Source organism: Protopterus annectens, chromosome 7.part0 (assembly GCF_019279795.1).
Source record: "Protopterus annectens isolate FY-2018-M chromosome 7.part0, PAN1.0, whole genome shotgun sequence".
Lineage (NCBI taxonomy): Eukaryota > Metazoa > Chordata > Ceratodontiformes > Protopteridae > Protopterus > Protopterus annectens.
In genome coordinates this window covers 132,769,311-132,782,309 of record NC_056739.1, presented here as the reverse complement: position 1 = coordinate 132,782,309, position 12,999 = coordinate 132,769,311, and the positions used below count along the sequence as shown (strand labels likewise).

General features: G+C 44.1%; 1 protein-coding gene across 5 annotated transcripts in view; it reads right to left on the bottom strand.

Moving 5' to 3' along the window:
- The window catches only part of SCUBE3 (signal peptide, CUB domain and EGF like domain containing 3), a 3,541,316-nt gene that overhangs the window by 2,540,137 nt on the left and 988,180 nt on the right, over nucleotides 1-12,999 (bottom strand). The gene's annotated exons all lie outside the window — the stretch shown is intronic.

Here is a 12,999-nt window from a genome sequence, read left to right as displayed (position 1 = left end):
GAGGTGGCGGAGAGGAGCCAGTCGTCCAAATAAGGAAACACTTGGAATCCTCGACGTCTCAGGTGAGCAGTGACCACCGCCATGCATTTGGTGAACACTCTGGGGGCTGAAGTGAGGCCAAAGGGCAGTGCTCTGAATTGGTAATGACTGGCTCCCAGCCGAAAGCGGAGAAACCTTCTGGAGCGTCTGTGAATCTTTATATGATAGTACGCATCCTGAAGGTCTATCGAGCACATCCAGTTGTCCTTGCCCAGAAAGGGCAGAATGGATTGCAGCGTGACCATCCGAATCTTGCCTTTTGACAGACTTGTTTAGTCTGCTTAGGTCTAGTATTGGTCTCCAATCTCCCGTCCTTTTGGGGACCAAAAGAATCTTGAGTAGAAGCCGGATCCTACTTGGTCTGCTGGCACTGTTTGGATGGCTCTTTCCCAGGAGTTTTGAAACTTCCTGTTTTGCCAAATCCCTTTGACCGGGTGAGATGTCTGGAAGGAATTGTAGAGGTACGGGAAACCTTTCGAAGGGGATTTTGTAACCCTCGGATATAATCGACTGTACCCACTTCTCTTGTGATAGGGATTGCCAGGCTACTGGGTACAGCGAAATTCTTCCCCCGACTGCCTCCAAGGGTGGACAGTCGGGCAACACCTCAGGGATGCTGAAAGGGCTTCTCAGGAAGAGGCTCCCTGTTGCCCTGGTTCTGAGGACCCCCCCCTGCCTCTAGGGGGGCGTCTATTATTGTTACCCCCTCTGCCTCTAGGGGTAAACTGACCACGTGTGTCCGGTGTAGCTCCTTGGGCTTTACGGAACCACATCTTCCCCCCCTTCTGACCCTTGGGATATGGTCTAGAAGGAGTGGAAAACTGGACTCCAACGGCAGAAAGAGTTTTACCGTCTTGTTCACATCTGGTCAAAGTATCCTTCACCTGAGGTCCGAACAAAGCCGAACCGTCAAAGGGGGTGTTGGTGAAGGACGCCTTAAAGGGGTCTGCAAAATTACACAGCCGCATCCAGGCTTGGCGTCTAAGAGCAACACCTGTGCCTGCGGCCCTGCTCGTTCCATCGGCTGCATAAGATATGAGCCGCATGGAGGAGTTAGATATCGAATTCAGGATAGCTAGCTGAGAGGCAATCTTTTCCTGAGCCCCAGCAGCTGAAGGATCCTGGACTACTTCTCCCAGTTCCTTGAGAATATCTCGTTGTAGCCTGGTGAAGTGACAAAGGTAATTCAGCGAACGCATTGCAAAGGTCGCTGAAGAAAACATCCGCTTTCCATACCTGTCCATGGTCCTAGAATCCTTATTAGGAGGATGGACAGGTACTGAAGGATCCGCCAGTTCCTTCTTAGTGGCCGCCACCACCATAGCATCCACAGAGACACCTTTGGACAGGAACTGTTTGTCCGAAGGGGCCGTGATGAACTTGGATGGTCTCCTGGGGACAGGTTCCACAGAATCTGGAGCCGCCCACGCCTTCCAAGCCACTACCTGCATGAGTGGGTCGAAAGGCGGAGACACCCAGGAGGTGGAGGGTCGGGATCCAAAAGCCTCCAGGTATACCGACTCATCCTCGGAGGGGCCAATGGAGGGCCAATTCCCCTCTGTTTGAGGAGCTCAAGGATGTCTGAAAATGAGACATCCTCAGAGGGGACCGTGGGGAACCCTCCGACTCATCTAAGTCAGTATCAGATGTAGTAGACTCAGGGAGTCTGTGTGTTTCCTCTTACGTCCTCTTCCGAGGGGTTCCCCTGCAGGGTCAGGAGAAACCTCGGAAGAGGAGGAAATTCCCAGTGGGGAAACCTGGGGCGATGGATCCCTGGGCCTGAGAGCAAGAGGCTGGCAAGAGGCATCTGCAGGCACTGATGAGGGAGGAGCTAGAGGGATAGACCGTTGACCAGGCTCAGAGGCCAGGACACTCCTCATCACCTCAAAGGCTCCTCTCCCGGGAGACCTGAACACACCGCTCGAAGAAACAGGAATGGTCGGCTCCAAGGAGAGAGAAGGCTCGAGGCGATGTCGGCGCCGAGCTTACCAAAGCGAAGCTCCGAGAGGAGAGCGGGGTCGGACAAGGGTCCGATGCCACTAGGCCCCTCGGAGCCGACAGTGGAAACCCGACGACCGGATCCCTCCAAGGAAAGTCTCAAGGAGGAGATCAGAGCCGAGGATGACGGAGCCGAAGGATGCATCGGCTCCGGCATCGAAACAGTCGCTGTCCCAAGAAGCTCCGGCTCCGAACTCTGGTGTGGAGTCGGAGGAGGAATCTCAAGAATTGGGGCTGTAGCCGAAGTCTGTTGAGACGGGCTATGGAGCATTTGGGCCAGTGCCTGAGACTTCAACAGCCTGCTTACCACCCTCTCCAAATCGTGGTCAGACAGCCTGGAAGATCTCGAAGATCGTCTCCGATGGCTCCGCTCCGACAAAAGAGGAGACCCCGGAGCCGAGTGAATACTTAGTATCGAAGGGGACCGGGATCTCTTACGGGCCGGAGCCATCGGAGCCGAAGTCCCTTGAACCCCAGATGGAGCCGAGGATCTCTCGGCTCCGATGCTGGATAAAGTGTCGGCTCCAGCCGGAGCCGACAAGGCAACAGTAGTCAGGGTATCGGAGCCGGCCGCACCGCACCCACTACTCTAGCAGAAGAAGCATCGGCTCCAGCCGAGCCGATATCGGCTCCGACGGAGCCGGAGCCACCGGAGGAGGCCTGGACCCTGTAGCCTGAAGCCTCGGTGGCTTAAGAGGTTTTCCTGCCCCTTGCTTAGGAGGAGAACCTTCAGGTTTTAACAAACCTCGGAGGATCAGTTTGTTCCTCCTTTCCTGCAGGACTCTCTGGCTAAAGGCATGACACAACGCACAGGAGTCCTGCAGGTGCAAAGGCCCCAGGCAATACACACAAGAAGTGTGACCGTCTGTCAGGGACATTTTCTGACAGCACTGGTCACACTTCTTGAAGCCTGAGACCTTGCCTTCCCTAGACATCCTAAAAGGATATACACAAACAGTCCCCACAAACACACAACTTAATCCCTACACAGACACACAGGAAGGGAATAACTTGGGGAACTAGGCCTGACTAAAACTTTAACTGAAAAACTATTTTAAAAGTTTAAAAGGAAGGGAATAGGGTGGGCTGTACTAAATACAGGCTAACCTAACACTGAAGGGAAATTAAACCCCTAACTAAACTTTTTTTCTTCTTTAACAAGAAAAACTTACCTCAGCTGGCAAAGGAGACCTCTTTCGCTAAGCGGCAAACGAGATCTGAGGTAGTTCCGCCTTGCATCATGGGATATAGGGTTGCCTCGAGCTGGTAAAAGGAGTTCTCGAGCTAAAGCTAGTGCCGAGTCGGAGCCGAGGATCGGCTCCGAACCCCATCCAGCAAGAATGAAGGCGAGATTGACAACTTAACATCAATGCTTTCTGTAATGTCTTTCAATCTGAATGGTCCTACTGATAAATATAAAAAAAGAAAGAGTAGTGAATTATATTTAAAAATGTAGAGTGAAAATGGCTATGCTGCAGGAGACGCACCTGGAAAGAAGTGAACATGTGAATTTGATAAAGAAAGGTTTTCAGGATGGTTATTCAAAGGTATATCTGTGGCAAAGGAAAAGAGGAGTACTTATATAAATTGCAATAGTGATAGAAGAGGGAAAAAAGATAATAATGGAAGATATATAGTACTAATGGGCTACTAGCATGGGAGAGGATTACACTGCCATGCATTTACATTCCACCTAAAACTGCTAGAACGGAGCTTAAGAAAATTCTGGGAAAAATAATCAGCATTCAGCAAGGAATATTGCTTGCAGGTGGAGACTAGAATTTGGTTTGCAACAGTGAAGAGGTGTCTGGAGAGCCTGGAAGGGAAAATATAACAAAGGAGGGTAGATTTTTGAAGAAGTGCATTAAAATGTTTGGCATGGAAGATGTGAATTCAGTACTAGGAGCGTGTTGTGAATTTACATATTATTCTCCAATATGCAAAAACTGGGCTAGGCTAGATAGAATTTATATCTCACAGGAACATGTGCATTTAAATGAAGGTCTTGAAACACACCCACTAATTATTTCAGATCATGCACCTACATTTATAATAACTAAAATAAAAATGCAAGGTAATGAAATAAAAATGAGACAGTGGCACTTTCCTACCCATTGGCTGAAGAGAGTGAAATGTAAGGAATGGGTTTTGGAATTACTTCATACACTACCAGAAAAGACAGAAATTTCTTCTGAAAATATAGCTAGGGAGTGGGATAAAATTAAACTGGAGTTGAAAACTAGGGTGGAAATAAAGGAAAAGGAGTCATGGTTAAGTAAAAAGAATTATTTACAGGGACTGACAAATGTTAAATTATTGCAAAATAGGAAGACTCTCTCAGAACAAGAAAAGGAGCAACTGCAGAATGCTAAACAGAAAATAAGGGATTACCTCGATAATATGCACGAGTTTAAAAAGACTGCTGCTAAGCAACTGTTTTTTGACAATAATCCTAGAGCACAAAAACTTTTAGCACAATGACTCAGGCAACAGAAAGTGGAAAGGGCGGTCACCAAGCTTAGGGAGTCTATAACAAGGAAGATTACAAGAGCTCCTGTAGAAGTATTAGAAATATTTCAGAAATTTTAAGAAATTTGGTTAGAGGTAGATGAGGCTCAATTACTAACAGGGTAGGAAGAGATGAGATAAAAATGGCTATGTATAACCAATCTACAGGAAAGTCCCCAGGAAAAGAGGATATTCCTGTGGAAGTCTGGAAGCTAGGAGGGAAAACCTGATAAAGATCTGGAAGGTTTTGTTTAACTGTATTTTAAGAGGAGAAGTACCAGCATCCTGGAAGAAGGTGGTGATAATCGTAATACCTAAGGAGGGTAAAGATCCACTGGAACCAGCTTCATACAGGCTCATTTCAATAATAAACCACGATTATTAAGTGTTTTGTGTCTATAATGGCAAAAGTGATACCAAAATTGTTAGATACAGATCAGTGTGGTTTTGTGGAGGGGAGGCATACATTTGGCAATATTAACAGAACACTGACCATTGAGAAGGAAGCAGAATGTAAAAAAATATCACTGTTTTTGGTGGGTCTTCATGCAGAGAAAGCATTTGACAGTAGACTGGGACTTCATGCTTTCCCTGATATAATTATACAGTTGATTAGGAGTATATATGAGGGATCAGAGGCGAAAAGTAAAGTGGGTGGTGTCCTCTCTGATAACTTTTGCTTGAGTAGAGGAGCCAGGAAGGTAGGTCTGCTTTCCCCTTTGTTGTTTGCATTATATTTAGAACCACTGACATAGAAAATCAGGGACTCACAAATTCAAGGATATAATTGGCATGGTAGTCAGGAAAAGCTAGCTCTATTTGCAGATGATATTATTTTATACATGACAAAACCAGAAAGGGACATTACAGTGTTGTGGAACATTTTAAGACAGTTTCAGATCTTCTTGGAAAACAAAATTAATGAAGCTAAAACAAAGGTAATAGAGATAAATTATGTACCCATGCAAGAATTGGTCCAACAATATCCATATTTATGGGGACATGAAAAAATGAAGTATTTTGGAGTGTGGATTAAAAATGACTCTCTTGTGGCAGTTAAGGATATGTGTGAAGAGACTAAGCAGAAGACAATACAAAAATTGAGAAACTGGAAGCTTTATGATATGGATATAGATACCAAGATACAAGCAATTAAAATGTTTTTAGTCCTTTTAGTCTTATACACAGATCAGGCATATTTTTATTAACCAGAGGAGCTGTGGATAGAAATTTAAAAAAAGAGTTGAAGGATTTTATCTAGGAAGGGAAGACAGCAAGGGTCAAGTGGGATAAGCTGATTCTTCCAACAGAATAAGGCAGACTAGGATTACCCAATTTGAGGGGGTAATTAAAAGCAACACAGCTGAGGCTCTTGTATATAACACAAGGAGAAAACTATAATTCAAAGTGGAAAGGAATGATGATGATAAGGGGGGGGGCTCAAGAAACAAGGAGAGACTGGGATTTTGGATGCAGACTCTTTAAGGAGAACAACAAAAACCATACAGAGTATTATATTCATAAAACAGCAGGGAGTATTCTAAGAACTAAACCAGCACAAGAATGGAAAAAAAAGAGATACTGCCAATAGGAATGACCGCAGTCAGGGATACAGATAATAGGCAAGAGGGGGCTGGAATTTATTAGAGAAAACTAGCAAAGGAACCAAGCTATTTGGAGCAAATAACTAGAAAGGGAAAGGTAATAGAATGGGAAGAGGCCAAGAATTTATTTGGACTGCAGGTTAGAGACCATCTTTCTCTGTCAAGGATTGATATCAGAGTATAGGCAAAGAGAAAGAAATAAGGGGGCGCTAAATTAAAGACCAGCGCTGGGAGTTTTTAATAGAATCTAGAACAGAAACGGTCATTAAAAAAGGAATTATTAGTACATCATATAAAATATTGCATTATAATAAGAATCAGTCAGAGGAGCTTAGAAAGGATTGGGAAGAGAGAATGGATAAGCAATTCACAAACAGACAATGAGGGGATATGTGTATATCTCCCAAATATGCAATAAAGTCTAGAAGATTTAGGATCTTTGCCATGAAGTTTTTACACAGGTATTTTCATACCCCAAGTAGACTCCAAAGAATTTTTCCTTAGGTGGATAGCAAATGTTAGAGGTGTGATGGGCAAGTGGCTGAGAACATATTTTTTGTGAATGTAATGAGCTGGCAGACTTTAGGGAGTCCCTGCAGACAGCTCTATCAGAGATGCTGGGTGAGCAGACTGGATTAACTGGGGAGATTACTTTTTTCAGCTATGATACTGAATCGGAATTGCCTAGACGTTATAAAGCCTTGCTGAGTCTAATTATGGTGGCTGCCAAAAAAGCCATTACTAGAAAATGGAAATCAAAGTCTAGACCAACTTTACTAGAAGTAGTGACTTTAGTAAAGGAAATAAAACAACTGGAACTGGGATCTTTAGAAAAGGGAAGTAGTAAACTACAAAGAAAAAATAGGAATTGTGGGAACAGTATATGCAGAGAAGGAATGAGGTTTAAGAGGCAGGATTTGACTGAGCCATAAAACACTTAACAATGACTGGATAGATAAGTGATGTACAATGTTTGCAACTACAGTTTTTTCAATGGTGTCTGTGATATATAATGTTTGCAATTAAAGTGGTGTCAATGTTGTTTGTTTTTCATTTATAGAAATGTAAGATTGCTTATGTCATGCATGATAATTTAATAAATGTTTATTGAAAAAAAAAAAGGATGATGTGATGTCAACAGCTGCAACCTGTGCTATCCACCCTACCCATAAATGTATAGACAAAAGATCAGAATGTTATGAGAGCTGGAATATCTGATCTGCCTTTTCTGGAACTGGTGCTACTGTCTGGCTTTTACAGAAATATCCTTTGTGGTACCATGAGAATTGTCCACAAACAGTGAAAATAGGACAGCGCAGTGGTAGCATTGTCACCTCACAGCAAGAGTTTCTCTGGTTTGATTCTCTATTGGGGTGCCTTCTATACGGAGTCTGCATGCCCTCCCTGCGTTCGTGTGGGTTTACTCCGGGTGCTGTGATTTCCTCCTACATTACAAAGACATGCACCTGGAGGCATTTCTCCCCAGGCCTCTGTTGAAAATTGGCTGCATTCCAAGTTGGACTTTCCTGGTAAACAAATGTTAAATAAATAAATCATCCAGGAGGACGAGATTGAAGAGAGAGAGATTACTGCTGGAGTGTTCAATGAGGTAAACAAGAATTTACTGAACAGGGGATCATCAGAGTGAAGAGAAGGAAGCTTGTTCATTCATCATCACCCAAGACACCAAAGTTTTCAGCATTTGCTTGGGGACTGTGGCAGGAGGGGGAACGCCTTAACAGGAAAGAGCTAGGATATGATATGCAAGTTGAAGGTTGGGAATACCAGCATTGTAGAGAAGTGTCTGGGAGGACCAAAGAAGGTTGAGCTGGCCCTAAGGTTTACCTACATTTCAACAGGTACCAGATACATAAAGGTAGGGACCAATGCTCATGCTCTCAGTGACTGGAAAGCTGCTGTTGGAGCTATTAAACTCTGAAGGTCATGTGCAGAGATGCCTACTGTAGAAAAGGCTGACAGTTAGACAAACACCAGAGTTGGTGTTTGACAAAATGAAGCTGGCAGTTACAACACTGGTATACAGTCATGGAAAAGCTGACATCCAAGAAACTATGGTAACATTATGGTTCCCCTAGAAATGGGTTTTAAAACTAGAGACAAAAAAAAACAAAACACTGGCACATGATTTAGCAAGCACTATAGTAAAGGAAATGTCAGTAGGAAACGCTGCTAGAAACCTTTAGTTCCCCAGAGAATGCTGGATTGGAATGGGAGCAACAAGCTAGACTGAAAAAAAATTGGGAGGGGGGGCTTGTATCCCTGAAGACACTGCAGTGAAAGATCATAAATGAAGGTAAGTGTACAAACTCTGCAGGCTGTCAGTATCCTTGGCTACTACTTTGGAAAAGACGGTTTTGGAAATTATGAAACTTTCACCACAGAGGTCTACATGGCTGAAAAACACAAAAGCCTGGACAACTTACAACAGTCAATTTTTTAAGAGAAATTAGGATATTTTGAAAATGAAATGTTTTCTCTCTTTGAAGATTGCTATTTTTATGAAATAAGCACAAGAGTCACAGATGATGAAGGGGAAGGTAACCACCATTCTTAAATAAAAATTAGAAAATCTTTTCAACAGAAGAATAATCTGTAGCACCTTCTTTCAGTGTCAAATGGAAAATGAGTGAGGTTTTCAAGCACAAAATTAAGATTCCATGGAGGAGCCACTTGCTTTCTAGGGAGGTGGATATGCGGCATCCCTTTCAAAATCTTTTTAACTTGAGGATGGTCAGAAAGGGGAAAGGGGTGGATCAAAGGGCTGACAAGTGAATATCAACAGAAAGGCCAGATTAACAGTTAACACACAAATAAGGAAGAACCACAGGTAGCCTTGGCCTAAAGAGGGTCTTAGATATTGAACTGGCACGAACTAGAAAATCATTTCCACTTGCACATATCTGATTCTTCGGTATAGGACACCCAATCCATTGGACACAGTGCTAACACCTGGGAGATTAACACCAAAATGTCAACTGAACAAATATTGGCACATTCTGCGTATGCTCCAGGGATTACTTTGGAGTGGACTAAACCAATGGCAAGTGTTTTTGGCACATGGTAAGTCCCCCCTACACCCCCTGCTGATTACAACTACTAACTTTGAGATTGCACAATCCCAGGGAAAAGGGAATATTCCCCTACCTGTGGATTGTTAATCGCTCACACCTGTCGACCATCTGTCTGCGTCAACTAAATGATGTTGACCAAACAGGTGTTGGCATTTTGTCCATTTGATTCAGTGTTCTACACCCATGATCTTCTAGTAGTAGTTTTTTTTTTCCAACTTATTTAGTACCTGCTGCATGCTCCCCCCAAAAAAGGTGCCTAAAAGGAATCAAGGTTCTATTGCCTAATTAGTTAGGTGAAGAGTTTTTGGGCTGGGTTGTATCAAACCACCCTTTTCTTGTGTGAGAAAATCCAGTTTGTGGGAAAGTCTGTGGTAATTGCCCTTGGCCAGACTGAAAAGAAAGGAGAACCACTGTTGCCTGGGCCAAAAGGGAGTCACCACCACTATTTTTGGGAAGTCTTTCTAGATAATCAGAAAGTACAGTTTTGTACCTACCATAAATGTAGATGTCCGAGAGGTATGCATCTGCAGTCCTAACATATGGGTTGTCCTGCCTCAGGCAGCCCTTCGGTCGGCCGGATTCCAAAGTCTGGGTCTGGCCTCGGCTGATGTCGCACTTCACCCGATGTCATAGCTGCTGTGTATTGGGTATAAAGGCATCAGCCGACGCCATTTTCCTCAGTGTTTCTTGCCCCAGATGCCAGGTGCCCTCTAGGAAGGCTAAATTTGGATAAATGCAAATGTTTCCAAACAGTGGAGAGCAAACAATATAAGAAAGTATATACATATATACAAACAAATACACCATAATAGATTCCCCCAGCTAGCTACAAGATGGGTAAATACCCTAGGAGTACCACAGAGGGGAAGGAGGGCGGGTAATCCTGACTGCAGATGCATACCTCTCGGACATCTACATTTATGGTAGGTACAAAACTGTACTATGTCCTTCAAGGATGCATCTGCAGTCCTAACATATGGGTAGAATACCATAGCCAAACTGGGGGAGGAGGTGCTAAGATAATGATGGTGTAGTTAAGATCCCTTGCAAAACAGCAGTTGCAAAACCTGCTCGGGATCTGGAGTACAAAGGAAGATTATAATGCTTGGCAAATGTATGCACGGAGCTCCAAGTAGCAGCTTCTAAAATGTCTTTGGTAGCCACTCCTCGTAGGAAAGCTGTAGTAGTGGCTGTAACCCTTGTGGAGTGAGGTCTGATGTTTTCTGGAGTTGTCTTTCCATGAAAAGAGTAGCAAAATCTAATGCAATTTCCTATCCATTTTGAGATTGTCTGTTTTGAAATTGCTTTTCCTTGCATTCCTGTTGCATATGCTACCAGAAGCTGGTCAGTTTTTCTGTTGGTCTTAGTTCTGTCCAGATAGTAGCGTAATTGCCTGTGCACATCCAAGGTATGTAGTAGTCTTTCCCCCCTGTTCTGTGGGTTGGGGAAGAATGTTGGTAAGTGAATTGCTTGGTTCAATGATACTCTGGAGACCACTTTTGGCATAAAAGTAGGATTAGTTCTCAAGGACACTCTATCCTGATGGAAGATAAGGAAGGGCTGTACTGCCATTAATGCCTGTAATTCAGAAACCCTTCTTCTGAAGTGATTGCAAGCAGGAAAGCAGTTTTCCAAGATAAGAACTGTAATTCTGCTGTTGCTGCTGGTTCAAAAGGGGGAAGTGTTAACTTTTCCAGCACAAAGTTAAGGTCCCATGTAGGCAAAGGTGGCTTCCTTGGAGGCTTTACATTTTTAATTCCTCTCAGAAACTGCCTGAGTAGAGGATGAGAGAAGACTGGAGGATCCATGTTGTATTCTGCTGAAATTGCTGATGCATGAATCTTAATGGAGGAGTAAGACAGGCCATTGTGGAAAAGTTCTGCTAAGTATTCCAGGATGTTAGCTATGTTTGCTAATGATACATTTTCTCCTTTTGCTGTACTCCAAAATGAGGTATCTTTTCCATTTGGCTGAATAAGTCTTCCTTGTGGAGGGTCTGCGAGCCTCCAGGATAATGTCTTTAACCCTCTGAGATAAATCTGGGTTATTTTGTTTTATGTAATATTCCAAGCAGCTTGCTGTAGTGTTTTCAAGTTTGGATGTAGGATCTTGTAGTTGTTCTGTGTTAGAAGTAAAGGACATAGAGGTAGAGGCCATGCGTGTGTCCGAGACATATTCCTCAGTAGCGGGTACCAATGCTGCCTCGGCCAATCTGGAGCTATCAGGATTATCCTTGGGTGATCTTCTTTGATCTTCAGTAGAACTTTGTGCATCAAAGGAAGAGGTGGGAATGCATATGCTGTCAGGTTTTCCCAACTGAAGGATAGGGAGTCCACCTTCCAAGCAAGTGGGTGGTATGTCCTTGTGCAGAATTTTCTCAATTGGTGGTTGCGTGGGGATGCGAACAGGTCTATTTCTGGTAGTCCCCATTTCTTTGTAATGGTTTTGAAGATGTCTGGATGCAGCATCCATTCGTGGGCATCCGTGGTAGTTCTGCTTAAGGTGTCCGCTAGTGAATTTTCTTTTCCTGGCACAAATTTGGCCTGGAGTTGAATGTTGAGGTTCAGGGCCACGCTCCACAGGTCCATTGCCATCCGGCATGGAGGATATGAGTGTGTACCTCCCTGTTTGTTGATATACCACATGACTGTGGTGTTGTCCGTCCTTATCAGCAAGTGACCCTGCTGAAGAAAAGGTCTGAATGTCTGGATTGCATGCTTCACTGCCAGCATCTCCTTTTGATTTATGTGTAGATTCAGCTGGTCTTGTGTCCATAGGCCTTGTATACATTTGTCCACCATGTGTGCCCCCCAGCCTAGGTCTGAGGCGTCCGTGGTGATGGTCTGGCTTGGATGAGGTTTGTGGAAAGGCAGTCCTCTGTTTAACTGACAGGCCTGAGCCCACCACAGGAATTCTTGCTTCAGGCATGGAATTATTGGAATCTGGGCTTCTAGACTGTGCTTGTGTTGAGACCATACATTCCTTAGGTACCATTGCAACTTTCTCATATGCAGCCTGGCATGCGGAATCAATATTATGCAGGATGCCATGTAACCCAGGGCTTGCAGGACTTTCCTTGCTGTAAGCTGGGTCTGTGTTGTTAATGCCATGAAACAGAGTGGTAGATGCTTTTGTTTTTCTTATGAGAGAAATGCCATCTGATTTGATGTGTCCAGTTCTGCACCCAAGAATGTTATCCTTTGGGATGGTACCAGCCTTGACTTTTTCATGTTGACTGTGTATCCCAGGGCTTGCAGCAGTTGTATAACCTTTTCCAAATTTTTTGTTAATTTGGTCTTGTTGTCCGCTTGTATTAGGCAGTCGTCCAGGTATGGGTAAATCTGAATTCCCTGAAGCCTGCAATGAGCAATTACTGATGCCAGGCATTTCGTGAATACTCTGGGCGCAGTAGATAAGCCAAAGGGCAATGCTGAGAATTGATAATGCTCTGATCCTGCAAGAAATCTGAGGTATCTTCTGCAATCTGGTCGTATAGGGACGTGCAGGTATGCCTCCTTGAGATCTAGAGTCACCAGCCAAGATTCCTTGCCCAGCATGGGAAGAAGTTGCTGTAGGGTCAGCATTTTGAATTTTGGAACAATGAGATATGTGTTCAGAGCGGACAGGTCGAGAATAGGCCTCCACTGATTTTCTTTCCTTGGTACCAGGAAAAGTCTGGAGTAGAATCCTTGTCCTTGTTCCATAGGCGGTACCTTTTCTATAGCTCTCATCCTTAGTAGGTGGTTGATTTGTCTTAG